General features: G+C 42.7%; 1 long non-coding RNA gene across 2 annotated transcripts in view; it reads right to left on the reverse strand.

The window, feature by feature from the left end:
* Positions 1-23,796: 23,796 nt before the first annotated feature.
* Positions 23,797-27,352, reverse strand: part of LOC131906935 (uncharacterized) — a 32,673-nt gene continuing 29,117 nt past the window's right edge. For both annotated transcript variants that reach the window (XR_009378242.1, XR_009378241.1), the window contains exons 2-4: positions 26,051-26,144; positions 25,203-25,344; positions 23,797-23,885 (exon numbers count right to left, since the gene is read on the reverse strand). This is a non-coding gene — a long non-coding RNA (uncharacterized LOC131906935). The remainder of the gene's footprint in view (positions 23,886-25,202; positions 25,345-26,050; positions 26,145-27,352) is intronic.

Genomic DNA, 27,352 nt, shown 5'->3' on the forward strand with positions numbered 1-27,352 from the left:
ACCAACTAAGCTGTGCCTGACTCCTGACCCACAGGAAGTGTAAGATAATGATGGATGGATGTTACTTTCAGCTGCTAAGTTTGTGGTGATTTTTTTATGCATGCAATAATAGCTAGCTAATATACTTTGTTTATTTAGCAAGATTTTTTTTTTTTGCCAAGTAAAGATATTTTTCTCTGGGCTGGAGAGATGGCTCAGCGGTTAAGAGTACTGGCTGCTCTTCCAGAGGTCCTGAGATCAGTACCCAGCAACCACATGGTGGCTCACAACCATCTGTACTGAGATCTGGTGCCCTCTTCTGGCCTGCAGCCATATATGCAGGCAGACCACTGTATACATAATGAATAAATAAATCCTTTTTTTAAAAAAAGATATTTTTCTCCATAAGAAAAGCAAACAACAAAAAGTACCTAAAATAGGTTGTGATACTACAATAATAATAACTTATCTACTATGTAATACACAAATTTAGAAATCAGAATGCAGAAAAATTTAGTGAGTATATTAACTCAGGCGATAATGAAGGTGTGACTAGAGTTTAGGAAAAACAACAGATTAGGAGTAGTGGGGCTGGGCGGTGGTGGCACACACCTTTAGTCCCAGCAAGTTTCTGGGATTGTGGGTGTGTACCTCTGCACTTTTGCCCACAGCACTCTCTCTCCAGGCCCACTTTGAGCTCTTTTTTAAAAGGCATGCTTAAGAAAAACCAAAGAAGGAAGCTCTTGGACTTTTTAAAACTGCCACTGCTGGTACACTGACACGCTACATTTGCCGAGGCTCAAACCAAAGAGTGTTTCAGAAAACCAGGCCGTGCTGTGGGGTGACCCTTCCGTACACTGAAGATGTATTACTCTCATTTGCTAATAAAACCATGATTGGCCAGTAGCCAGGCAGGAACTTAGGCGGGATAATCAAACTAAGCACTAGGATGAAGGAGGTTGGAGTCGGGAGCCAGCTGCCCAAAAACAAGATGCCAGAGGACCAGTACAGCCACAGCCACGTGGTAATACGTAGATTCATAGAAATGGGTTAATTTAAATGTAAGAACTAGTTAGTAATAAGCCTGAGAAATTGGCTGAGCATTCTGTAATTAATATATAAGCCTCTGTGTATTTATTTGGAACTAGGCGGTCAGGACAAAAAGCTCCATTTACAAGGCAGAGGTCTTCCTGCCTCAGTCTCCTGAGTGAGAAAAGTTAGTCATTATCAGGGTTCTAATATGAAACGTCCCTCCCAGGCTCACTTGAACACTTGGCTGCCCAGCTCCTGGCACTATTTGTGGAGATTATGGAAGTGGTGGGAAGTCTTCTCATGATCAGTTTGTCTGTGCCCAGCTTCCCAGGGACTCAGAGGTCAATGAAGCCATGGTGCAAAAGCCTGGCCACTGCTTGAGCTGCCCTTGGCATCCTGGTTTTGTAATCATGCAGAATATAAGAGTTATATTCATGAGTACTTCTACAGAACTACGTATCAAGGGAAAGCCTGGGAGGGCAAGCCATGTGTGACAGTCAGATGCCCTGTAAGGAATCCCTGAGGGGACAATACGTGAAGACATGAGCGTGAAAATTAAGTTCCAATGTCAGGGCTAGGAACTCAGACATGCCGGTAACATGGAGCATCTGTTAAGGAAAGTCACAGATGACAAGCAAAACCAGCCTAAGAGACAGGCCTGTAGGCTGTAGTTAGGAAGGCTGCAGGGGCAGGCAGGGCTGTCCAAGGCTGTTGGAGCTTACATCATACCACCACACACTCCAGAAGCTACACATGGAATTAGAGGAGTTAATGTTTGTCCTGTCAGGTTTTGGTTTGATTTTAGTCCAATCATTCCTTTCTATCCTCCAATTCTTCCCCCTTAGAATGGAATTATTTATTCTGTGCCATGGTATCTTGGAAATATGTAACTTTTGTTTTGATTTTACAGAGGCTTATAGTTAAGCTATTACCTAGAGTCTTTGGACTGACTTTTTTTGGTTTTGTTTGTTTGTTTTTGGTTTTTTGAGACAGGGGTTCTCTGTGTAGCATCGACTGTCCTAGAACTAACTCCCTCTGTAGACCAGGCTGGTCCTAGAACTAACTCCCTCTGTAGACCAGGCTGGTCTCAAACTCACAGAGATCCATGTGCCTCTGCCTCCTGGGATTAAAGGCGTGCGCCACCACTACCCTGGCTGGACTGACTTTTGAATAATGCTGGAACTGATAAGAATCTGGAGACTCTTGTGACTGGAGAGATGGTTCAATGGTTAAGAGCACTAAGTGCTCTTGCAAATGACCCAGGTTCAGTTCCTAGTAATAGGTTTTCTGTACCTGGATAATAGGTTTCTTGGATGACACAGTAAGCCAGATCAAGCCGAATTAAAGAAGTATAACGACAGGTTTATTTGAGTAAAGCAACTCCCAGGCAGGTTCTCCAGTCCCAGAGATCAAGGCCAGAGAAGCTGAGCACCTGAACAAAAGCAGGGAGATTATAAAGCTTGTAGACAAGGGGTGATGACGTGTCCGCCACAAGCTGGGTTTGTGGCCAAGTATGGTCAAAAGATGAACACTTTAGGCAAGGATTTGGGCTGCTGGTAACTTCAGGGGGGGAGCTGTTGTAGCCTCAAGAATGTGGAACTGGGCTTTTTGGTGCCTTCCCTTTGTTTGGAGATTCTCTGAGTGGATGTGGTTTGGAGAGACAGGAATTCTCAGACTGTGCAGGAACTGCAGGAGTGAGCTGGAGGTTCCAACTGAACACCTAGCACTCACATGATGGCTACCATCTCTAGTTCCAGGGTATCTGATACCTCTTCTGACCTCTCAGGGCTCCTGCATACACACAGTACACATATATACACTCAGCCACACATAAATAAATAAATAAATAAATAAATAAATAAATAAATAAATAAATAAATAAATCTTGTTAAAAGACACTAAAAAAATAAAAAGAATTTGGGTGTTCTTGGGGCTGAATTAAATACGTTTGTAATATGGGATAGCCTTGAGTCTGCAGATTAGGAGTGGAATGCTGCAGTTTGAACTTGCAATGTCCCCACAAGGTCACATAGTGAATATTTGGACTCCAGCTGGTGGTACTGTTCTAGGAAGTTATGGAAACTTAGGAGGCCAGGATGGTGCTGGCAAAAGTAAATCTCAGGAGGTATGCCTTTTAAGGGTAGCATGGTTACCCTACTCTCCTCCATTATGAAGTCTCTTCTCCTGTGCCACACACTCCCACCTCCCATCACATGCACACTAGCCAAGCAACCATGAAGTGAACTCTCTGAAACCATGAGCCAAGTAAGTCTTCCCTCTCTTAGTTGTTTCTGTCACACCTTTAGCCACAGCAAAAGGTAACTGATATGATGGGGGACAGTCAAGCCAGCCCTGAGAACATGAGCGTGGGAGATCTCTCTGGCCCTGCCCCTCATCTGCCATATGGCAGAGTGGAGGTGGGGAAAGAGATGCCCTCCTCCTCCTCTACCCCTCTATGCCAGAGGCAAGAGGGAGAGCTGGCTCTGAGGTCACCAGAGTGGAAGAGCTGCCCTGTCCCTTACCAGCTGCAGCACTCGGGAGAGCAGGCCCTGCTCTTCATCTGTGCAGCACAGTAGAGCTGACCCTGTTGGCAGAGGCGTGGGTGAACTGGTGCCCTTCCCCACTTGCTCCAGCCACTTGTGGTGGGCAAGGGAGCTGACCCTGCCCCTTACCGGCTGCAGCACTCAGGAAAGTGGGCCCTGTACCGTGCCGAGCAGCACAGTAGAGCCTGTCCTATTGACAGGGGTGCGGGTGAACCGCCCAGAGAATGTAAGCATGGGAGATCTGGCCCCGCCCCTCACCTGCCATATGGTGCAGATGAAAAGATGCTCTCACCCTCACCCTCACCCCTTGGCACCTGTGGCAGGTGGGAGAGCTGTCACTGCTCCTCACCAGCTGCAGCACTAGGGAGAGTGGCCCCTGCGCCTCTCCTGGGCAACACAGTAGGGCTGGCCCTGAAGGTGTAGGTGTGGGAGAGCCCACCCTGAAGGCATGAAAGCGGGAGAACTGGCCTCACCCCTTGCTCATCGCTGCAAGGGTTGAATTAGAGCAATAATTCTGGAGAGCTCACCCTGGTGGTGAGGATGGGGGAGAGCTGGCAGGCTGACCAAGCCTGCAACTACCCAGGCCCAGAACCAGGGTTATGAGTTGGCTCACTCCAACATCCACCCCATCTGTGATCTGCTGGAACACATGAAGGGGCCGGTCCTGCAGACCCAAAGCTGCAGGATCTCCACAACACAGGGCAACAACAGGATATCCAGAGGAGTCCCACGGAGGGCCCAGCATCCATAGTGTACAGAAACCAGAGGCCTCGAACCCGACCAATGACTCTTTGCAATGAACACTTGTATGTAAAGATGTATGGATAAAGGGGATTACTTAGTGACTCACTATGTCACACTACAGCTTCCATGACAAGTTTTTTTTGTTTTTTTTTTTTGTTTGTTTTTTTTTCCGAGACAGGGTTTCTCTGTGTAGTTTTGGTGCCTGTCCTGGAACTTGCTCTCTAGACCAGGCTGGCCTCAAACTCACAGAGATCTGCCTGGCTCTACTTCCTGAGTGCTGGGATTAAGGGCATGCACCACCACCACCCGGTCCCATGACAAGATTTTTTTCTCTTAAATTTTATTATATTTTATTTTCAGGGGAGGTTGCAAGGGCAGAGGGCGATATGAAGGGACTGGAAATGAATGGGATCAAGATGTTTGATGTGAAAGACACAAAGAATAAACAAAAAGCAAGTTTAATTTTTTAAAAAGTAACTAATACAATTATACTCTTTAACTACTTAAAAATCACAACTTAATATATCACATTCTTGTAAATATTTTAGATTATAATAGAGATAATGCATACACCAATACTATATTGATTATCAGTTCTGCAAGACTCAGGCTGTTAAAGGATTGAATTTCAATTGAACTTGAAATCTGATCACACTGTCCAAAATTATTTAACTTTAAACCACTAGTTATTAAATTGAAATCCTATTATAATTAAAACTTACTTTTGCTTTTAACGAAATGCCTTTCAAATAGACTTGATCTTTAACATTTATTTAATTTTTAATTTTATGTATGTTTGTGAGCACATATATAGAAGTGAGAGGACAACTTTCAGAAATGGCTTTTCTCCTTCTTCTACAGTGTGGGTCTTGGGAACTGAACTCAGGCTTGGTGGCAAGGGACTTCTTTTGACTACGCCATCTCACTGGCTCCGAGTCTTGAATTTTTGATACATGGTTTTTCTGAACAAAAGGATTCATACTTTCATGCTTTCCATATCTGGCAGTACCAGACATCTTTGACAGAATATTCTAGTCTGAGGGTCTGATGAGAGACTTCCAGTTCCTAAGGAATCCCTTTACAGTGAATAGAGCATCTAGATTAAGGCTTTGCAGAAAGTTAAGGTACATTACCCGAGAATCTTAGCAAGATCTAGATGCTGGTTTAGCTGAGCTGGAACAGGGCCTAAGAATCTGCATGTCTAACAAGCAAATGCTGTTGACCATATGGCTGTTGAACCACAAACTGCATGGCAGAGTTGAAAGGCTATTTTCTCTGGGTGGTCAATTCTCTCTTTCCTTCATGGTTCCCGTGTGACGACAATCAATTTCTCACTTTCCTGGAACAATAGCGACTTCTGATGTTTCTTCCCCATGTGTTTTTTCTTCTTCTAGACAGACAAAGAAATAAAGCTATTTCTACATTTTATAATTAAAGTGTCAAGGGGAAAATGTGAAAAACATAGAAAAAAGATTATTGGAACCCTTATTCACTGCTGGTGGGAGTGCTAACTAGTACAGCCATTATGGTAATCAATGTGGAGATATAAAAGAAAGTTCAAAACAGAACTGCCGTATGATTCAGCTACCCCACCCTCAGCATATAACAAAGGTTTCCATATTCTACTGTAGAGGTACTTGCTCGTCCATGTTCATTGCTGCTCTGTTCACAATAGTGAGGAAATGGAACCAGCCTAGATGTCCGTCAACAAAGGAATAGATCATGAAAACGTGATTCATAAACAAAATGAACATTTTTTTCAGCTCCAAAGAAAAATGAAATTTGCTGGATCTGGAAATGTTAAGCAAGATGACCCAAATTTAGAAAGACAAAAAACACATACTCTGTCTCATACGTGGATCCTAAACTGTAAAATACACACACAGAGACATACACACACACACACACACACACACACACACACACACACACACACACACATTTATATATAAAAATTTATATATAAATGGGTGTAAGCATGGAAGAGACTGGGAAGTGGTAAAAATAGATGATGAGGAAGAATGCAGGTAGACAAAAGGACATGTGAGGTATGAAAGGGGAAAAGAGATTGGGAAGAGCAGTGAGGTCAGGGAGGAGGGGGGCACTAAAGCACTTTGTTCCACAATACCACAATGACGTCCAATGAGAGAGAGAGAGAGAGAGAGAGAGAGAGAGAGAGAGAGAGAGAGAGTCTGGGATCCCAGTCTACAAGTCTTTGCCACTCAAAGACCCAGGCCAGCCAGCACTGAAGAGCTACCTGCACCCAGCAGAGCAAAGAAACCACAGGCAGCATTGGTAACACAGCCAGCAACTGGAACCAATTTAACCCCAGGGACTAAGATTCAATCTACTAGGCATCTGGGTTTCCCTCATTAGCAGCCAGCTCTTGTTGCTCAATTGAATGTTGTGGATATCTGTTCTGTGACCCTGACGCTCAGCCCAAGAGACTAGCAAGTAACTGCTCTACCTGCCTATGACCTTGAAGTACATGTCCCTGGGGCATGGCCTCTCAACTACCCCTAAGACCTGAGATGCACTTACGTAGCTCTCTTCTCTCCCTCGTGGGCTTGGATGTAGGACTGACTGTGATGGCAGGAACCACATGAAACTGTGCTCCAGCATCTCAGAACCTGTGACAATTCTGTTCTGTACAGTGAGTTTCTCACCTATAAATTCCTTTGCCCTATAAGCAGACTCCGTGAGTTTCTCACATGAGTTGAACACTGCCTAGACTCCAGGATTCTAATACAAGCTTGGATGTATCCAGAACAACTAGGTAACTCTAGACACATGAAGGTGAAAAATTAATCCATCATCAGTGCTGCTCTGCCAGATTTTAACTAAAAGAGGGAATACGAATTCAAGAAAAGCTTGGGCCAGTAAGGTAGCTGAGCAGATAAGGGCACCTGCCACCAAGCCGGGCAACCTGAGTTTGATCCCCAGAACCCACATGGTAGAAGAAGAGAATTTACTCCTGAAAGTTGTCCTCTGACTTCATGTGAGCTATGCCATCCCCCCCCACACACACACAAGAAAGAGAGGAAGGAAGGAAGGAAGGAAAGAAGGAAGGAAGGAAGGAAGGAAGGAAGGAAGGAAGGAAGGAAATGTAAAAAATTAAAATTCTTAAGATTATTGGCAGTCTTGTCTGGTACACCTTTCCAGGTTTTATATGAAATATTTTACAACTTGATTAAATTGTAATGAACTAATAATATTACAAAGGATTCTTCTGTGTAGAAATACAAATTAACAATGGAATGCAATTGATTATTGTCCTTTGGACAGATACATTTTGCACCTCTTTGTAAATTTATTTCAGCATTTCTTCGTGTCTCTCCATCTCTCCTTGTCTCTGTCTCTCTCTCTCTCTGTGTCTGTCTCTGTGTCTCTGTGTCTCTGTCTCTGTCTCTGTGTGTGTGTGTGTGTGTGTGTGTGTGTGTGTGTGTGTGTGTGTGTGTGTGGTTCTTTGATAAAATTCTAACAAGTCACTATTAACAAATCACTGTTTTTCATTAATTAGTTAAATAAAACCTTTCACTTTGATTTTATACCTACATAAAAAGTCATATGGTTATATTTTCAAAAATTATTCATTTGTTTGTTTGTTTGTCTTTTCAAAACAGGGTTTCTCTGTGTAGCTCTGGCTGTTCTGCAACTCGCTTAGACCAGACTGGCCTTGAACTCACTGCCTCCTGAGTGCTGGGATTATAGGCATGTACCACCAGGCCCAGCTTAAATTTGTTCTTTAACCAAACATATAATTAGAAAGAAATTTCTGTCTTATTTACTAACTGCTCACATTTATAAGTAAAAAAAAAAAAATCAACAACTCTATTGCTCTTCACATTCTCTTGTCTTACATTTTTATGCTTAACTCTTCACTCTTCAGGAACCTTCTCTTAAATAACACAGTCACTTCACTCTTTCCAAACGTTGCCGATGGGAACTCCTTTAATTTGGTCCCACTGCCCTTTCAGTACTCACCCTAACGCACAGTCAAAGAATCCTCATTTTCTGAGGTTGAGTAATAGTTCAATGGGTAAGACGTTTGCCTCACACAGCATGAGCACCTGAGTTTGATTCCCAGAACCTACTAAAAGTAGTATGTATCTACAATCCAATGGCTTTTCCTGTGAGATGGGAGGTGGAAAAAGGAGAATTCCCAGAAGCCCATGGGCCAGCGAGGCTGGCACACAGAGCACCAAACAAGATGTTCTTCTCAAACAGGGTGGAAGGTGAGGACGGATACCTGAGGTTATTGTTTTCTGACTCCCACATACATGTCGTGTGGGGGTGGTGGCACACATAATTTTTTGTTATTAAGGTAAGGGGTCCTCATTTTAGGAGGTTCTAAATTTATTTAACTAATAGCAGAAGTCAGAGACTATTTCCTAACCTATTTAAAAAAATGTTTTTTCTGTCTCGAATCTTGAAAATTGCTGTTATCTAAGGCATAAGGCTCCTTCTAGTGGAGAAAAGCTTCACAGCATGGATCTGGGCATGAGTTTGCTGCAGGGCCACTTGAGAAATCATGGAGCTGGAGAATGTCTCTTAAAAGGCTTGAATTCATGCTGGTTTCCCCAAGCATATTAAATTGCTGCACCCTACCTTTCATATCATCTGGGCTTTCACTCACCTCTAAGACTTTTTGTTTATTGTTCAGACAAAAGATATTACACCTAGTGAACAGAGGAGGAGGGGAGTGATCCAGATTCAAAAAGAAAGCTTGTTTGGGGAGGAGTCTAAACACAATTTGGGTTTGGATTCTAATTCGTTTTCTTGATCTAACCCTGTGTGTGTGTGTGTTTGTATAAGCAGAAAGAGGAAGGTCAGAAAACAGATGCGTTCGGGGAAAAATCACTTCAGACACAGCATAGGAACAAGGTATGCACCATAAGCAAGCAAAACCAAGTTCCATCTCAAATAATCTTCAGTCTTCTGGGTTTGCACTAGAGTTTTGGTTTGATGTGAGACATAAAACATTAATTTTTAACTGTCATTTGTCAGTGACAGAGACTTCCATGGTCCTCGAAGGACACTGGGCTCATCATTCCAGTCCCCAGGGCTTTCTTTAAAGCAAGAAACAGTTTTCCCCACTGTGGGCTTTTCCCACAATAGAAATCAGATATCCAAAGTTCTCTTTTTCCTCTCCTTAGCTGAAGTTTTTGTAGACACAAAATTACATCCTGCCCTCCCCAGGGAACAAAACAATGACTAATGCCAGATCTTTGGATCTGCATGTTCTGATTAGCATTAACACAGGGACATGTGAGTTAGAGGGCTCAGGCATTCTCCCAGTGGCCCTGTAAGACAGCCAGAGGGCACTCAAGAGGGCTTCCTCTCATGGACAGTCAGTGGCCTGAGCACCAAGCTCACACAATCTCTAAAATATCTAGATTGTTTCTCAACCAGACACAAATACTCAAGCTATCAACACCCACACCCCCACACCCCCCCACACCCCCCCCACCCCCCACCCCCACACACCTCCTAACAAAGCACTTAGCAACCTGGGAGCTGCACTTACTTGGAGCCGCATGCACATCCCTCTCTAAACAAAGCAATCTGGTCATTCCAACCCAGAGCTCCATAGCAACCCCTTAGTAACCCTTCTTTTGTAGCCAAATGCATCCTGGAACATATCTAGGAACTAGGGGCAGTGTGCTAATCCAGCTTGGACTGGTTTGGGGTGCATACACAGTAAGGCAAACTGTGTCCTCTGAGTGAATGTCAAGAGAAATTCATCTATTTACCATCTTATGCCTATGCATTTTGGGTATGCATACGATTAAAATCAGATGCATCATGGCAAAGGATATGCCCAGTGAACAAAGGATTATATACCCAAGCCTATCAATCAAACAGAAAACTACCCACGCTCCACTCCCAACTCCTCGGGGATTCACAAAGGGAAACCCCTAGCAACAAACAGGGGTTCTTGAACACTCTAGCTCAGGTAGTTGAAGGCTTTACAGCCCATGTGCTCTGAACTTCCACTTTGTCTTGAATAAAATCCCTCGCTGCTCTATTTATGTGTGCGTCTTCAATTCTTTGCACACACACAAAGCACCTGGGAACACTCAGTCCAGGCAGACACCACTGGCCACAGGAATACTCAAGTGCCCGTTACTAAGGCCTTTCTATTTCAGCCTTGACAATGACTTCCTGTGCACCTGTCTGAAGCGTAGCAATCAATGTCAAGTGAGTACAGAGCGGTAATGTGCTCTGGTCAGTTAATACTATCTCTGAAGAGAGAGCGATTGTTCCTTCAAAAACTACAGGTGGGCTAGCTTTAGGAACATATTTAAATCTCCATCTGTTTTGAGGCACCTTACAGGACAAAACTTAGAGAAAGAATGTGTTCCTTCAAAACTCTGAGTGGACCGTGAAGAGTGAGAGTGTTGCAGTCCAGATCCAGATTATCTTAGATTACTTTTAGTTTCCTTGGTGGCCATTCATTGCCCAACCCAGTGTCTGACCTGACATCCTCTTGACTCTCAGGTAAAATCTTAGAAATATATTCTCTGCAAACCAAACCAATAGCTTCTACCAATCCAAAAGTTTAAAATGTCATCAAATAGCATCTAAAACTTCTAGGTGGATTTTCTACACTTTGCTTTAACCTGCCTAGCACTCCCCAACAATGCATTAATCAAATGCCTTGAGTTATGACGTATTTTGTTCTGTGACCAAAAAAAGTCATATAACCACGTCTGTAGTGGATTATGTTACACAGAGTAGCCTAAACTCATTTTCTTGGGTCATGATCAGTTTTGTTTGGATCAGAGTAAACTATCTTGTTTTCTTTTAAGAGTGATAACTATATTTTGCACCAACAGTCACATTCCAGTGCTAGAAAAGCTCCAGCAGTGAGAAAAATTTTATAACTTATTGAAGTTCATATGCTTATTTCATTTACTGAAAACCTACTATGTACCAGGTCCTGGGGTAGGACCACACACAGAGTCCCCTTGACCATGCCACCAAAACTGCTGTTTATCCTGGATCAACAAACAGTTCTGACTCACACTGGTTGCAAAGACTTCTAAAGAAGGAATGGTCATTCTGCCTGAACAAAACATAATGCGGAGTTAGCTGGCAAGCCAAAAGTATGGTCGAGCACTCAAAATAGATTTCACACATTCCAGGTCCTAAAAGTCATAGGTAGAATGCTCCATCAGACTCTGGGAGCCCACCTGTTCCAACTTTGTGTACAGTTTTAGCAGTTGTGGTATGTGAGATACTAGCTTCTTTCCAAAGAGAAATTTGGAGAAATTAGTTCTGGAAAGAGAGTTGGGGGGTGGGGGGAGCATGGTGAAACCTGGAAGTCATGGTTTACCCAACTAGGTTTCCAAAGTATAGGTGACTACCAGTCCACAACTGATAAAGGCCAAAATGGTGCTGTAGCTATAAAGCTAGAGGTCACCCTCAAGCATTTGATAAGGTGATGCTGAACAGTCTGTGGAGAAATTCGCCCCAAAGATGCTGCAGTTTTATTACCATGTAGAACATGGTTTACAGGGACTGGTGGTGATGGTTTAGTTGTCTGGAATGTGGAGGGCAAGAGCCAGAGACAAGGAAGTTGATTAATGAAATGGCAGAAGAATGTAGTTTCTTCATTTACTGTTTCAAGCTGATTGGCTAGCAGGACAGACGACCACAAGCTGGATTTACAGCCCTCCCCCCCCCCCAACCATGGCTTGAGAAGCAAACTGTGAGGCTTAATCTTGTTCTCTTAGAATGTTGGGGAAAGAGCTTGTACGGCAGACAACTCTCGTTGCCAGTCGCAAAAGACGCCAGGGCATGGAGTGGCAGACGCTGTCTTCAGGTGGTTGATTCTCAGCCCTTTAAAGTCAGGACCCCTCGAGGCAGAGGAGGTGGAAAGGCGAGGTGAATGAACGTGAGAAGAACGAAGTCTGTGTGGCTGTCAAGTTGACTGGATCTAAAATCTCCATGGAAACAGACCACTAGGTATGATTTTAGGAAGGCTTTGAAGAGGGAAGACCCACCCTAAACATGGGTGACATTATCCCATGGTTTGGGTCATAGACTGAAGACAAAAAAGAAATCGGACTGAGTACCACCATTCATCCCCCTCAGCTTCTGGACAGCTGGGAAGTTTTCACCAGCCGCCGAGTCACGCTTTCGCCGCATGTCCTCCCTCCATGACGAACTGTAGTCTCAAACTGAGACCCGAAAGAAAGCCTTCTTTAGGTTGCCTTTGGCAAGCGTTTTTGTGAGAGCAATGAGAAAATAATACAGGCTGTTAGAGGGGTGCTCTGGGAACCAACAGTCACTCTATCAGATACCTCCTATGGACAGAAGCTGTGAGTCCAACACACTTGCTGAGTCCCTCCATTGCGTGGGTCAAGTCAGAGCTTAGCCACAGCAGAGTTATGAGAACCATCTGCACATTCTTCCCTGCCTTGTTGGCCAGGAAAGTGGAAACACTGGCCTGGGGAGATGGCTAACAACACACTGTCATGCCTTTCCATTTGAGAGGGGCTACCGGCCTGAGTCACAGAACTTGAGTAGATGTATTACTACAGTTTATAGAAAAGGTAAGAGTGGCCCTACATTTGTGTGCCGCTTTTGTGTCCAGAGAAGCCACTCTGTGACTGTGGAGAGGACGGCAGCCCAGCTCTCCTGACTGGCATCTCCCAGAGTGTCTTGTCTGATTTATATTTTGTCATGGCTGATCAGGGACATGTTTGCTACATGGTTCTCAATTCTTGAGGGATTTCACATGATCATTCAGGTCATAGGTAAGAGGTAACGTGGCTCGGTGAAGTCACTCAGATGTGGTTCCCATGTCACTGACTCAGTGAGGAGCTGTTCCAGAATCACTGTCTCACGGTCTTGCTTTTCTCAAGGAAGATTCGGCCTCTTTGAGTGGTTCTCAGATTCATCAGTTTCCTAGCATGAGCCTGGTGAAGAAAGCATTGGGTGAAGTTCTTCAAAGATGTTTAACCATATTAGAGTAGTAAAGTAGGGATAAGTGGACGTGGGCATGGATGGAGAGAACTCAAGGAATTTCAGGTTTTCTGGCACTCGGTGACCTCCGAGTTCTATTATGGGGGTTTGGGGGGCGGGAATCATCATGGCAGCAGCTAAGAAGTGCCTGGGTAGCCACAAGACTTGAGCTTTCAATACTTGAAAAGGTAGGCAATGGTGGCTGGCTCTGATCTGCCCTGCTCAGGTTCACACCATAGATGGGTACTTGATACTACTAGGAAAAGCCTACTTCTGTATTCAGGGTCAGTATAATAGGGTAGGGATGTGGGCTTCTGGGCTCAGTTTACCTGCTGACCTCCCCCATCCCCACCCCTACCCCCAGCCAACACACACACTGAAACATTGCATGCTGTATATTTCCCTCCTGTGACTGTAAAAAAAACTTTTTTTTTTTTTTGAGATAGGATCTCATTATGTACCCCAGCCAGCTTTGAATTCACAACCTCATCTCGGCTTCCTGGGTACTAAGATTAGAGGCATGCTTCCTCATGCCTAGCTTCCACTCCAAGTTCTTTTGAAAAAAGAAATACTTCTAATTTACTCTTTGACAATTTCACATATTCATGTATATAATGTATTTTTGTGGCTGGAGTTTTCTCTCCGGGTTCCGCCAAGCCCACTTATAAAATAAATACACAGATGCTTATATTGCTTACAAACTGCATGGCCATAGCAGGCTTCTTGCTAACTGTTCTTATATCTTAAATTAACCCATTTCTATTAATCTGTAAGTTGCCACATGGCTCGTGGCTTACCTGTACCTTACATCTTGCTTGTCATGGCGGCGGCTGGCAGGTCCCTCCTCCTGCCTTTCTGTTCCCTCAATTCTCCTCTCTGTTAGTCCCGCCTATACTTCCTGTCTGGCTACTGCCCAGTCAGTGTTTTATTTATACAGAGCAATATCCACAGCATATTTTGATCATCTTTGCCCCCTCAACCCCCTCCCACTCTCTCTGGATTTCTTCTTCCCAAGTCCCCCCCATCCCCCCCATCCCCCCATCCCTACTTTCACTATAGCTCTTCTCATTTAATGTTGATTTTGGTTGCTGGCATGAGCAGGGTATGGAGTTATACACTAAAGCACAGACCATGTGCTAGTGTCTACACCACTGAAGAAAGATGATCCCCCACCCCACCCCAGCAGCCATTAACTTGCAATAGCTTCTCAGTGAGGGGTGGGGCTTCATCCGTTCCTGGTCCATGCTAGTTGACAGGCCCAATCTTGTACAGGTCTTGCTGTGAGTTCAGAGTGCCACCATCATGGCACACTCAGAAGGCAGGTTTCACAGCAACTCCTCCACACCCTCTAGTTTCTACCTCTTCCGTGATGGTCCCTGAGCCTTTGTGGGGAGGAGTTAATAGAAATGTCTCATTTAGTACTGAGTACCCCACAGTCTTAGCACTTTGACAAATTGGGAACTGCTCCAGTGAGTGCTTCCCATTGCAAAAAAGGTTCTCTGATCAACATTGAGTAGCACTAATCTATAGATATAAACACACATATATAGACAGCATTTTGACAGCCTGTCCATTTAGCAATACAACAGTAGCAGTGGGACCTATGACCTCTCCAGACACAGGCTTACAGTATAGTATCAGGCACAAATTCCCTCCTTTATAGCAGACTTCAAATCCAACCAGAAAGTGGTTGTTTACCTTCACTGCCCGGTAACAGTCACGCTGCTATCGCACCAGTGGGCAGATCTTGCCTAGCAGGTCCATGTTGTTGCATGCATGATTCCTTAATGAGTAAGACCATTGAACCTTCCTCCCCAGGTGGCCTAAATAACATCTTCCAGAACCATGAAAGCTAGTCAACAGAAGGGACATTTCCAGGTCAGTGCAGGCTTGATTTCACTAGGTCTTGCAGCCAAATGTATAATGTCTTCATCAATAGGGCATCCAATGTTTGGGATTTTCATTTCATAATTTATGGCTTCTGGGAACAGTATTTTCTACCCATGCAGGACGCCTCCATTCAAACTCCTTTCTTATTTAGAATTTTTAATTAGCTTACAAAGAAGTTTATTTCCATAAGACTTTCTCATACATCCCTAATTTTGATTTACCCTCCCTCTTCCCCATCATCATTTAAATCTTTCCACTCCCAATAACCCCCTTCTACTTTCCTGTTACCTGAGTTCTACTATCCTTTCCCCTCAATTTAAGGCTCCTCTCCCCTCTCATGGGCCCTTTCTAGTTTGCTGACCTCCACAGACACTCCAAATTAAAATAAATCTAAAACTGACAGAGAATATGTGGTGTTTGTATTTGGGGACTGAGTTATATCATTCATGATTTTGTTTTCCTATACAGCTGAATAAAATCCCATTGTGCATATGCACCACATTTTCACTATCCACTCATCAGTTGATGGACATCTAGGCTGAATCCATTTACTTTATTGTGATTAGAACAGCAATGAACATGAATACGCCCCACCACCACCGCAGCCTCTCTGAGACTGTCTCTGACCTAGGCTGACCTCAGACTCTGTATATAGCTAACCACCCCCAAAATGCTGGAATTACAGGCATGCACCACTACACCTGTTGTGCCCACATTGCAAGCCCCCCCCCAGCCGATATCCGATGCAAACACACAGGGATTTATTGATGATAAGCTTGGTCTGTGTCCAACACTCCGACACAGTGGGTGAAGGACAGCCCTGAGCTCTCAGAGTGAGAGGTTTTTAAAGAGAAAAACTGCAAGCAAGGTGGTATAAGCCTTTGCTTCATAGGATTGGGTGAGGGTATGTAATCTTTGAATTCACCGGTTGGGGTTCAGAAGAATTTTCAACAACAACGGTGATCAGAAGGACATTTGGACAACAGATGTTGTCCAAGGACATCTGGGACCAGGAGATGTTGTTTATCAAAATTACTCATTGGCCAGCCCACCCTGGTGGGGTTGCCTCGACCAGGGCCCTGTTTATGATTTCTCTTGGAGCTGTTTTGAGGTTTTTACTGGAACTAGGTTTAGCTTCTGACCGAGTGCTGTTTGAAATGGAGTCTTTCTGTAAAGTGGAGTTTGTCCTGCTCTCTCAAACCCAGTCTACATGGTGCTGGGATCCAAGCCAGAGCTGGGATCCAACAGAGATATAACCCCAACCTTGTCTGCCACTTTCTGTGTCCTAAGGCAAAGAGTTTAATCTCTCAAAACCTGTTTCTTTACCTGAACAATGAAACTAGTAATATTCCCTATTAGGTCTTCCTCAGGAAGTAATCTATGCCCTTCAGTTGAATCTTGGAGCACTCTCCCTGCTGGACTTCTGGCATCAACTTCAGAAAGGATCCGAGAGCTGGTAAATCTTGTACACTCAGAATTCCCCGGGTACTCAGCTGTTCTGTGTAATCTACTTCCAAGGGGCCCCTGTGCTAGGTAGTGTATGGCAGTAGACACTCGCTCTTTTCTCTAAGTTGCTAATAAAATGATGAAGCAAAATAATCAGAAAAGCATTTGGTAATTTATATAAGGAGAAGAGATTACATTTTCAGTTTCTCATTCTGCCCCACCTAGGTTTTGCACAAATATTTATACGCTTAAATCAAGGTGGCTGTGAGACACTCTGTCTATTTTAAGTACTCAGGAGAAGAGAGTCAACATTTACTTTCATTTAGCAAATGTGAAGCAGAACAAAATGCCTTGGACTAAAATCAGTTCGTAGCATGATTCATTGTCATGCTGTCCTTTTAAACTAAAATAGCATTTCAATTTCACAAGTTATGGTTGAAGTGAATTGGCGTATGACCCACAGGCAATCGGCCAATTATGCAATTATAAGAAATGTATTAACTTCATTGGATTTCAATTTTTTGAGGATATCTGAGATACTGCTTTTCACTCCTGAGTCTTTTTTCATTAGAACTTGTGCATGCTTGCCCCTAACCACCCCCTTTCTCTCTCTCTTACACACACACACACACACACACACACACACACACACACACACACACACCTCATATCTTTTCAGATGAGGATGAGGTTGTAACTAAATTACCCTGTTTTTGTTTCAGCTTAAGAATCAGATAAAGGTAGAAGAGTAAATATATTTTTGTATGCCAACTGGAGGGGAAAAGCTATTACATTCCTGGATGTGACCCTGTAAGCTGATGTATCTGAATAGTCTAAGCACTGCTGCTTTGACTTTTGGGTTTTGTTTTTGAGACAGGGTCTCACGTAGCCTCGACTGACCTCAAACTCACTATGGAGCCAAGGATGACCTTGAATTCCTGATCTTCCTGTCTCCACGTTCACGTGCTGGGATTATAGGAACACCGATATAATGGTTCAGTATCTTGTTTGAAAGAATGTTCACCCCTTGCATTTTCAATGTCATGGGGGAAATGTATGACTGTGAAGGTTCATGTTCTAGGTTTTGTTTTTTGTTTTGTTTTGTTTGCCTGGACTGAAACTTTAGAAACAAGAAAAGCAAAACAATCTTCCCCCTCTTTCTGAGATATTTAAATTTGAGATATACAAGAGAAAAAATTGTGCATAGTTATTGAATGAATCAATTAAGTTCAGAGCTAAGCCCACTGCGGCTTCTTCTTCTTCTTTCAAGTTTAAGGTCTGTTTGGTTAGGTCTAGTTTAGAGGTAAGAGTTAATAGATATGTAGGAAACTTGGGAAATAGGGAATGCCTTTAAAGTACATTATCTTCACAATTAACAAGACAATAAGACCCATAAGGCACAGCATTTTGATCATCAACATCAATCACTAATTAAGAAAACACATTCCAGACTTGCCTATAGGCCAATCTTGTGGATGCATTTTCTCAATTGAGAGTCCTTCTTTCCAAATGACTCTAACTTGTGTCAAGTTGTCATAAACCTAGCAAGCACACAAGTCTTATATTGCACAGATATTAAGAGGTAGAAGCGAGCACGAAATCAGACCAGTTTGATTCTGTTATGTCACACTGCCACTTAACAGTTAAAATAACAGTGAAAAACAAGAGCACCAACAAAACACTTCTCATGAAGTTTTGCCTAGAATCAGGGATGGGTTCAGGTTTTGTGGAATCTAAGTTAATAGAATTGGGGGAGGGGAGCAAACTTGTGTAAGAGAAAAGTTTAAAAATATCCTATTTTGCAGATCACATTTAAAAAATATGAGAATGTGAACACAGCATGAGGACACGAGGAATAACTAGAGCCTGGCTTAGCATCCTTAAATATCTATGGTGGCAGGAAATAGGGCAGGCGTCCCCACTTAGGCCACAGCGATTTGTCTTGCTCTATTTGACAGCAACCCTGAGGCTCAGTTTCAGCAATAGTGGCAACTGTATGGACAGTCATTAGACAAGACTGATCATGGCAGTCTTCAGCCTGCTTGGGTTTCAGAAGGCAGCGTACCAGGAATCTTGGTCAACTGCAGCAGCAGCACATTCCAGATTTCCAGTGTGGAGGCAGCTCTGTGGAATCCTGTAGCCTTAAGAGGGCACACTGAGTCGGAGTTTGCCAAGAGCAAAAAAAATACTAGAGTAGGACAGACACTTGGACAAGAATCAGTAACGGGGAATTCTTGTGTTTACTGGAAAAGCCCTGACTTCCTGCAGGCATGTCTGACACACTGAAGTGGAGAGTCAAAGCAAGTGTAGCTGGTTGGGGTCACATGAGGACATGTTTTTCCAGGTCACTCAATCCTCCTTTGCCTCCACCAATCCTGCTCATTCCTTTAACTCGGATTCACTAATTTGGTTTTGTTCATCTGGTTTATTGTCGTTGGAGACCCAATCCTGCATTTTCAATGATTTACTGAACATTTTACATACATATGACCTCACGCTCAATTTGACTAAAAGCTGCCTCAACAAAGAATATGCACAAACCAAGAAAGAAGACGTTCCAAAAGAAAATGGACAAAGACAAACAGGCACCACAGAAAGGAAAACCACAAGTACCCAATAAAAGTACGGAAAGATGTTCAACTTCATTAAGGATTTTAAAGTAATACTCAAAAAAATCATTCTCTGCTTATTTGTATTAATAGTCTCCCTGTGCCCACGGTTCCACTGGTAATACAGATTTAAAACACAAACAACAATAAAACCCTTTTGAAAAATTAACCATGGGCCAGAGAGATGGCTCAGTAGTTAAGAGCACTGGCCTTTTTTTTTTTTTTTTTTTTTTTTTTTTTTTTTTGTAGAGGACCAGAGTTTGATTCCCAGAACTCACATGTATCTCTCACAAACCTCTATAATTCTAGTTCCAGGGTATACAACACCCTCTTCTGGCCTTTGTAGGCACTGGGCACACAAGTAGTACACAGACATGCATGCAGGCAAAACACACATACACACAAAATAAAATTAAAATTTTATTAAAATGTTAATTGCATCACATATGAGCCCATCAATTAAGAAGTTAAGCAGGAGAATTTCAAATTTGAGGGGAGCCTGGGCTACATAATAAAACCCTGTTGCAAAATAAATACATAAGTAAAACGAGCAAAAAAAGAAAAAAAAAATTTAATGTTAACTACAATGTCTCCAAGCTTGTTACCAGCTTACTGTGTTAGTTAAATCTTTTTAACTAACAAGTTTTTAAACAAGTACGAAGTTGGTCAAATAATGAAGTGTTAAGTCTTATATATGCAAATGTCACCGTGGCCTCATTTTTAACAACTTAGTTGAAGTATAATGGGCAGACAATAAACTACATATACTTGAAATGTATGATTTGATTATTTTTGCTATAAATTGGCAAAACTATCAGAATTCATCACTCAAAACCCTTCCTTGTGTTCCTGTTGTAAGCCTTCCTCCCTGTCGGTCCTTGTCTACAATCTGTGTCCCAAGACTGTACTGATTTGTTTTCTGTCAAATGTTAAAGAAGAGTTTGCATTGTCTAGAACCTTACTTAAATGGAATGGGTGCTATGTTTGTCTGTATTCCTGTCATGATTTCCATCTTCACTCACTTGCCATAAGTGTCAGTAATTAATTCTTTCCTATTTCTTCATGGTATAAGTTGAGTATCCCTTGTCTGAAATGCTTGGGACTTGAAGTAGTTCAGAGTCTGAATATCTGTGTATATTCATGGGTGTGTGTTAGGTGTAGGACCCAAGTGTAAAAAACAAAGTTAATTTACATTTTGTATACCTTGTACACATAGCTTGAAGACAATTTTATGCCATCTTTTAAACATTTTAATATTTTAGTATTTTAAAACTTTACACACACACCAAAAACAAAACAAAACAAAACAAAAAAACAAGGTTTCAAGGTATTTTATGTGTAGCTCAAGACAATTCTTTTTCATCCAATGTGATCCAAAGAAGCCGAAAAGTTGGACACTCCAAATATAGACCTTCTGGTGTCATGTTAGTGCTCAAAGAGTTCTGGATATTACAGCAGCTTGAGTTTTAGATTTCCAGGTTAAGATGCTCAACCCGCCTTCCATTGTATGGATGTATGATTTTTCTTAACCCGTTCACCTGGGGGACATTGAATTGCTTTCAATTTTAGGCTATTTTTTCTTTTTTCTTTTTCTTTTCTTTTTTTTTTTTTAAACGTGCATTAGTGTTTTGCCATGGGAAGCTTCAGGTCCCCTGAAACTAGAGTTACAGACAGTTGTGAGATTCCATATGGGGGCTGGGAGTTGAACCCAAGTCCTCTGGAAGAGCAGTCAGCGCTCTTAACCAGTGAGCCATCTCTCCAGCCCCTTTAGGCTATTTTAAATTAAAGTTTGATGATCTTCATACCAGTCTTCATTAGGACTATGTCTACATTTCCCTAGGGTAAATCTAGAAGAAGAATGGCCAGTTCATATAGCAAGCCGACAGTCAACTTTAAGCAATGGCCAACTGTTTCCAAGGTAGGCATTTGTTTCACATTCCCACTGTAGTATACAAGCTGAGCTCTTCCACAACTTCACCAACACCTGATGTGATCAGTCTTTCAAACACAGGAATATTTGAGGGGTATGAAGTGGAGGCTTACCGTACTGGGTGGTTGTGTGTCAATTTGACACAAGCTAGAGTTATCAGAGGAAGGAGCCTCAGCTGAGGAAATGCCTCCTTGAGATCTAGCTGTAAGGCATTTTCTCATTTAGTGATCAATGGGCGAGGGCCCAGGCCATGGTGGATGGTGCCATCCATGGGTTGTTGGTCCTGGGTTCTATAAGAAAGCAGACTGAGCAAGTCATGCCAGTAAGTGGCACCCCTTCATGGCCTCTGCATCACCTCCTGCCTCTGGGATCCTGCCCTGTTTGAGTTCCTGTTCTGACTTCCTTCAATGATGAACAGCAATGCTGACGTATAAACTAAATACACCCTTTCCTCCCCAACTTGCTTTTTGGTGTTTCATCTTAGCAACAGAAACCCTAACTAAGACACTTACTATGGCTTTATTTTTTTCTTTCTCTGATGGCAAACAAATACGTATTTGTATATACATATATATTCCTAAATATAACCTGTTGAGTCCATATAATATTACTTGTATATACATTTTCAGGGCTGACCGTTGGACACTGGACAAACAATTGGTGTGCCCTTCCTTGGGGAGGACCCTCTCTCCCATGTCCAGCTTTCTAGGTGGCCTGTAGTTCTTTGTGTAGGCTGAGGCCCACTTTGGTGTGGTCACTGGTATCATCCTTGTTTAGTTCACATGTGGGCAATCATGTTTTGAAGATTTTATGGGTAGAGCTTCTAATGTTACTAGGAGACACCATCTCACAGAAAAGTCCCTGATTCTCTAGCTCTTACAATTTTTCAACCCCATCTTCCACAATGTGGAAGCCTTAGGTACAGGAGTGTTTTGTAGATGCATCCGTTGGGACTGGGCTCCACAACTCTGCATATTGAATGGTTATGGTCTGTAGTGGTCTCCATTTGTTGTAAAGAGAAGTTTCATTGATGAGGGTTAAGACTACACTTATCTATGGAAAAGGACAAATGTTTATAGATTGTTAGGTATCATGCTGAGTTAGTAAGTAGTGGTTACAGACTCTCTTCCAATAACCATGCTGAGGAGTAGTTAGCTAGGTTTCCATTACCAGGCATGGCATCCTTCTTGTTGAGCAGGTCCTAAGTTCGATTAGAAAGCAGTTGGTTACTACCCAGGTATGTGTGCCATTACTGCACCCATAGGACTGTTGTGCCATGCTGGTCATCGATGTGGTTCAGAGGTGTCATAGCTGGGTGGGAGTGTTGCTCTCCTGCCTCTTTTGGGAGTTTGCCTAGTGCCTTCTGGTTCAATGAATGCCAGTCCTCAGGGATGGGGCATTCAGGCTAGTCCCAGCTCAAGGGCCTCCGGGCCCTGTTTCTGTAGTGTTTCTGTAGTGCCTGGTGTCTTCAGCAATAGTGACTTAGCTTTCACCTCTGGGACAGGAGGGTAGCCAAGGAGAACAGCAATAGGCTGTATGTTTTGGGAGTCTCCTAGACAGACCTGACCAACAGTTCAAAAGAGAATGCCACTTATTTTTATGAAATGTCTTGCCGACAGGGTTATTTGTGTAAAGCAAGCTCGAAATTAGGTCAACTAAAGACAAACCCTGAAATGGAGATTTTTAGGCAAGCTAATAGGCAGGTCTAATCCTGAATGTTCTTCAAAATCTAGCTTTGGTAGGGCCTGGGGAGCAGGGCTCTTAACCTGCCCTGGCTTCTCAACAGGTGGTGGCACTGCTACCATATCTGTTGGGCCATTAGTTTTTAAGGCTCCCTCCAATCTGGGAACAGGCAAAGTTGAACTATCACATTTCATTGTTCTTACAGGGGGCTATAACCCTTAGTTAATGTCTAGCATTCTAAAGAGTAATTTTGGCAATTTCCCAGTGTTCCTGTTGGTATTGTGGAGGGAGGATTTCGCAGAGGCCCTGATCTGCCATTCTGGAAGTTGAGGTCATCCTTATGACTCATGTGCTGTGTTTTAAAATATAAGCAGGACAACTTTATTTCCTCCACTCTAGACTAGAGTGCCAAATCTCTGACTTGTAGTTTCTACATATTTATGATTTGAAGAATTTGCCACACAACAGCTTCTGGCTTAGCCAACCAAACTTGTTTCAAGTTTCCTCCAGTGAGTACTGCAAGGCATTGTGGTAAGATCTCCAGACCCACATCTTTGGAATACATGACAAGGTTGGCAGTTGGCATAAGGATAGTCCCAATGAGATTCCTACATTAGGAGGGCTGAAAAGAGCTTATTATGTGGACTCTGTAAATAGACCACCAGGCAGCAATAAAATTCTCCACTTTATTGGTCCTTAGTTGCCCAAAATACCCATGGCCACTTCAACATACCCTGAAAGTAAAAAGTGTGTTAAAGAGGAAATCAGTGGAATGAGACAATGTTCAAACTATGATAATTAAAATCTTTTAATAATTTTACAAAACCAAATGATCATGTGAACACATTGCTGGGCCTACCACCTTTAAAGTAGATTCTAAGCTTAGTTACTTCACAGTGAATCCCACCCACTGCCTAACGTCTCCTCTGACTTCTTCTGGGGTTGCAGCTTTGTTTTGTTCTCCTACCTGCAGTCTCTGCAGATCGCTGTCTGTGCTTCTTTATATTCAAACTCCAGACAGGAGTGGCCCAGCCCCTCGTCCCATTCCTAGGCGAACTGCAAAACAGCAAATTACCAAGATCCCTCTGTCCAGAGTCCACAGAAAATTTAATGCCATATACCTAAGGTTGCCAGTTGGCTTGCTTTGATGATCAACCTTGATCCAACAGCTGAGGCTGGTAGAGGTCAAGGCTCACAAGAATCAAGCACAGCTTTGTCAATCCATACCACAAGTGGATACAGGAGTGGATAATTAATGGAAAAATGGATACCAACTGAGCTGACATTTCAAGAAGCAGCAAAGTCAAACAGGTTCAAGCAATAGGTACCACCAATCTCCAAACCTGAAATATAAACCTATGTGGGATTTTGTCCAAGAGAGTTATTTTTGGGTACTTCCCGAAGTTGTTACAAAGGCTGTCATTTGCATAAATCCCGTGAGACAGAATATTCATGCAAAAGGTCAGACAAAGCAGATTTATTACTCACAGACAGGCAGCCAAAACAGAAGCCTAGGAGCCATGGCTCTTCCAAAGCTCGGGAAAGCAGATGGCATCTCATCTGTTCCTGCCTCATGCCACTATGGTGGAGAGACCATGAAAACACTCTGCTCTAGGGTTTATGCCCTAGTACTGCTGGGCTCATGGGGATCAAGCCCTGTAGGACACCCTGTTCTGGGAGCCATGAAGACATAAGTAGGATTGTTGTAAACATTACTTCCCTGTGTCAAGATGTTGCATTATACTATTACTGTGAGAACTACAAGCAGGAAGGGGCGAAGCCTTCTGGACTTGTTCTGCTGGTGTGTTCCCAGGGAGTTAACTCCAGAAGGATGCTGGGGGGGGGGAGGGTTTATGAGATTAGAATTCTGGGGGACACATTTGGAGAAATTATTGCTTAAATAATTCTAATTAATAGTCACTCCACAAAGTAATACTAAGCACTTTGTGCTGATACCAATCTAAGTATTTTTTAAAACCTCTTGCCAGTTTGATATCAAAGTTCCACCTGTTAACAGATAAGGTGACCAAGACATGAGGAAAGTTAAATTTTCCAATGTTATACAACTAGAAATTTGTGGATGCTTGATTTTGTATGCAGACAACACTTACTGTCTGTGCTATATATTTGTTCTATATGAACTCTGAAATCTATGGTCCCTCCATGAACCTCCATGTTTTAAGTCTGTAATAGGTGAAAGAGTTGTTCCAATATCAACTGCTAAAATGCAATGAGTTGAAAGGAAGAGTAATGTAAAAAGAGCCTTATTTCAAGCTGGTGAGTCAGAAGATGGCAGGTTGTCACCTATAATGATCACCTTTAATCCCTTTACAGAGGGTCTTCTGTACGAATTTATTAAAGGTATGTGGGTACCTGACAAGTGAGCGTCTTGATTGCCCAGTGTTTTGTTTTTGTTTTTGCTGTTTTCTAAGCCTCTACTCAGTAGAGTCTACTGGATTGCAGGCTGTGAACATCTTATTGACCTTGGGTCGGCCAGAGCTGAAATTCAGAGGACCTAAGAGAAACATAGACCAAAGTTTCTGTGTTGAGTAAAGTAACTTGTACCCAAATTTTTTATGATCAGTATTTTTGGCAAACATCCTTTTAGGTGTCACTTTTAGGAAAGAAGGTTTTAGGTGTTTCCAATGTTGATGTGAGTTGATTTTTAATAGATAGATAGATAGATAGATAGATAGATAGATAGATAGATAGATAGATAGATGCTACAATTAGTGTACATGCCTGTGTGTTTCTTTTCCACCAAGTAGGTTTCAGGGATCAAACTCAGATCATCTGTCTTGGTGGTAAGCATCCCTAACCACTGACACATCTTGCTGGCCCCAAAAGTAGATTTTTACAGAACAGACAGAAGTAAAGAACAGCTTCTGAGAATCAGGCCTTGATGGGAGAAGGGATTCATGTGTGCTTTATTTCTTGTTCCTTTCTGCCTTGTTAGAAATAGCACTCTATCATATCACCTTTACTTCTGCCTTGAATCATGCATCCTTGATGTTTCCAAAGCCTTAGAATTAATTAGGTTTTCATTCTCCAGCATTCTGTTTCATCTAATAGAATACATAATTTTTTTTCCTCATCTCAATTTATTAATTCCTACTGCTAAAACCCCACCCTTTTATTTATTAATTTTTTTATTTTACATACTAACCACAGTTTCACCCCTCTCCTCTCATCCCATTTCTTCCCCCTTCCTCCTTTCTTACCTCTTCACCCCCATCCACTCCTCAGCAAAGCATGACATACCAAGTTGATTCAGGACCAAGCTCCTCCCTGCTGTATCAAGGATGTGCGAGGCATCTAGATCATCATAGGGAATGGGTTTCAAAAAGCCAGCTCATGTGCCAGGGACAGATTTTGGTCCCACTGCTAGGGGCCACAAACAGACCAACTATCACCCACATGCAGACAGCTTAGTAAAACCCCACTCTTACATCCTCAAATTATCAAGTAGTTAAAATATACAGCTATCACAGAACCTCTGAATTTAACAATCATGTAGACAGGAACGCACATCTTTGTGGTATGTAAAGACATCCTCACATGCTGTGTTCTCTATTACTCTATGGCTTGTACTAATCCAGAGAAAGCATAATGCTTCATAGTGCTCGCCAAACTTCTTTGAAGAAGCAGCATCGACATTAAAGATGCTGCAGACTGCTTGGCTCACTTGAATAATTTGAATGTGGAGAGATGGAATGATGTACAGGGGGGCAAAATCATCTTGGGCTTGTTTAGGTCCTTTAGTCGCCATTTACCTCAATGTTTGTTTCTGATCTAACGTTCTCATAACTAGTAGATAGATACACTTCTCAGAACGGAAGCTTAGCAAACCTCTGACTTCCACCTTCCAAAGGTTAAGAAAGCCGAAACTTCCTAAAATATATACATCTGTAAAGGTGATCTCAAAGAAACCACCAAATAGTGGGGGAGACAGGGTTCCAGTTGGTCATCTCTTGTCACCAAATTAAGTTTCCAGGAACAGGATTGGGTTCTATCTAATTGATTTGTTGGTGAAAGGGGCCCCATTGGAATCCCCAATCAACCCAGGCTGTTGCTAAGACTGTAGGCTGCTCTCCACAAACTGACGGCAAGGTCCCATTGCTGAAGACGACACCTACACACCTCATTGAACATGGAGATGTCTAGCTGGTGCCAACGGAAAGCCTTCATCCCTATGTTCTAGTGTCTTTGGTACAGGAAGGCACTCTGCATGCTACCAAAAGAGAAACATAAAAACCAAACCAGCCACAAACCCTTTGATCTACAATGGTGTCCTGCCTGCAAGACATGCTAGGGCAAGGGTGGCACAAAACTTGTGGGAGTTACCAACCAAATAATACTAGTCTTAAAAAAGAAAGAAAAAAGTGTAGGGACGAAATGACTCCTAACGACATCCTGCTATACCCATAGATCAGTGCCTTGCTCAGCCATCATCAGAGAAGCTTCCTTCTGCATCAGATGGGAACTAATATAGAGACCCACAGCTAGATACCATGTAGAGAGTG

The sequence above is a fragment of the Peromyscus eremicus genome, chromosome 3 (genome assembly GCF_949786415.1).
Source record: "Peromyscus eremicus chromosome 3, PerEre_H2_v1, whole genome shotgun sequence".
NCBI classification, from domain to species: domain Eukaryota; kingdom Metazoa; phylum Chordata; class Mammalia; order Rodentia; family Cricetidae; genus Peromyscus; species Peromyscus eremicus.